The sequence below is a fragment of the Miscanthus floridulus genome, chromosome 17 (assembly GCF_019320115.1).
Source record: "Miscanthus floridulus cultivar M001 chromosome 17, ASM1932011v1, whole genome shotgun sequence".
Lineage (NCBI taxonomy): Eukaryota > Viridiplantae > Streptophyta > Magnoliopsida > Poales > Poaceae > Miscanthus > Miscanthus floridulus.
In genome coordinates, this window is record NC_089596.1 from 111,034,819 (window position 1) to 111,037,322 (window position 2,504).

Genomic DNA, 2,504 nt, shown 5'->3' on the forward strand with positions numbered 1-2,504 from the left:
ATTGGTAGCTGCGCTGATGGACTTTGATGCTATTTCAAAGTTCAAACCATCATGCTTGAGGGAAAATAACAACTTGTGCTATGCTAACAAATGGCATAGATTTGGACGATGGTACTAGGCGCTTGCAGTGAATCTTTCATTTTTTAACCATCACTGGAGCATTTTACACGAAGAATTAATAGACGAATTACATAGACCGCATTTGCCAAACTAAAAACGGCTACAAAGATCAAATAATCAACTATGAGTATAGTCACATTCACATCTCATAGTGTAATAGAAGGTATGCGTATAAGAACCAAGAGAACCTAATGCTAGGGCAAAACTGGTGGTTGCAGCAAGCTTTTTTAAAAAGTGCCTGCTTTGAGAAGCCCCCCTTCAAGAAGCAATTTTGCATATATCAGCAAAAAAAGAATGCAATGGCATACACTACTGAACTCCATCATCTACAGAAAATGTACTAGCAGTGGACTCGTTATTTCATTGCTAATGATGTTGTCGATGCCTCGGCTATCAATGAGAGAGGTTGGCGAGCTTGAAGGCAGGCAACGATGTCAAATGGGTGCAACTCAGCTCCATCAAATATCAGATTGACTCCTGGTAAGGCCACATCCTTGGTGTTGGCATCCTCATGATCCAGTTTCGCTGGTGTGGTTGGTTGCTCTTCAGAGACCAATCTTGTTGTAGCCTCATACATGGGAGTGAGTGCGTATGACCTATATAGAGATCCAAAAGCATCAAAACGTGTCAACAAAATTAGGATTGAAAGAATCTTACCTGAACTTTCATATAGCACAAGTTCAATGGTATCCTTCAGTCTGAATAAGAAAATATATACCTCAGGATGCTCCCATCAAAGCTCAGAACTTCGGTGAAGCATCTCTGTCGTCTTGCTGGCTTTGCTCTGTCGTGTTCAGTAGGGGGACTAGAATGAGTGGGCGTAGACGGATCATGGAATGGACTCCATCTACCACTGACAATTTGCACTAGTTTGCGTGGGGAGTTGTTCTTTGAGCCTCCCCGCTGATCAAATAGCCTTGCTGTTGGACCAGTTGCTTGATACTTGATGCACAGTTCTCTTAGCCTCTTCCTCACATTCTGCATTGTCTCATAATGTTCAGTGATATCATCCTTTTGAAGCATTTGTGACTCAACAACCCTTTCGTAGATCTTTTCACATAATTGTGGACTAAACAAAGGGATGCCAAATTCTATCGTCAAAGGCACCCATTCAAAACTTTCATCCTCGGGAGTTTCGTGGGATTCATTTACCTTGTGAAGCCTTAGTAATCAGAGGTACCCAACTGTGCTCAACTCAACTTTACTGGACAAGTCTTCTAATAACAAAATCAAATTTGAGACTTGTTTCTCTAGCAAGTCAGTGCCTACTATTGTGGATGAGATTGACCCATCGGCATTTTTCAATGGCAACAGGACATCCATGGTGATAATGTTTCCTGTTTCATCAAGATCATCTATGCTTAATGGCTGCACTATCATAGCAGAATGTTTTGTCATTGAGTTCAAGTAATGCAAAAGAAGGCTTCCTTTCACTAAGTTCCCTTCAAAATTGCCCCCTAGTCCACCCACCATAGATTGATCCCAAGACCATATCAGTGCCTTCTCACAACTGGCTAATGGTTCAAGCAGCAACCTCAATCGCTACCCCTTCATAAAAACGGCAGATATTGGGCCACAGGTCCCTAATGTATACAATGCCAATTTCATCCAAGGTGTCATTGAAGAGTAAGAAGGTGGACCAAAATGTACTAGACTAGATGGGCAGGGTAGAACCGACGAAGATGGAAGAGGTATCATAGACACTACAAATGTCATAGTCCCTAGCGAGTAGTCTTTCTAGTGTTGATGGGCCCAGAGAAGCTAAGCTCTCACAGTGAAGAATGTTGACTCGATAACTTCTTTTATGCTTCAACAATGGACCGCTACCAGTTGAATCACCCAGCTTTGTGGCCTGAATGTTATCAAAATCGTGTTTGAGTATGTTTTCCTTGCCTTCAGATGCAATAGATGAAGATGGTGATGCATTCACATCTGCGGCATCAGAATCACCCATTTTGTTATCCTATGGTGATAACTCATCCTGTTGACCACCATCAGAAGATTCTGAAATTTGAATTGAGTTCACAATAGCATCATCAACACCGTCATTTTCTTTGTTTTCCTTAGTAGAAGTGGTATCTAAATCGTCCTGCATAGAGCTCTTCTGATTATTTGCTTCACTAGTCAGGTCACTTGTTTCATTTGAAGTTCCGCCAGACAACAAACACTCAAGGAAGCATCGAATGACCATAAGGCATATACATGTATAAATTAAGTATCACATGTGATAAACATAGAGTGAATGAAATAAAATTTCATGTGCTCAAGCTCATGAAAGAATGGATGATGCTTATGCTCATGCAATGCAAGTGAAAAATGCAAGCTTAACACTTGGGGTGTTACAGAGGTGATCGTGGTCCAAAGGAATGGGTGGGCTTTTTTCA

At 41.3% G+C, this 2,504-nt stretch overlaps 1 pseudogene; it reads right to left on the reverse strand.

The window, feature by feature from the left end:
• Positions 1-209: 209 nt before the first annotated feature.
• On the reverse strand, positions 210-2,299 carry LOC136518808 (uncharacterized; annotated as a pseudogene).
• Between the last annotated feature and the right edge of the window lie 205 nt (positions 2,300-2,504).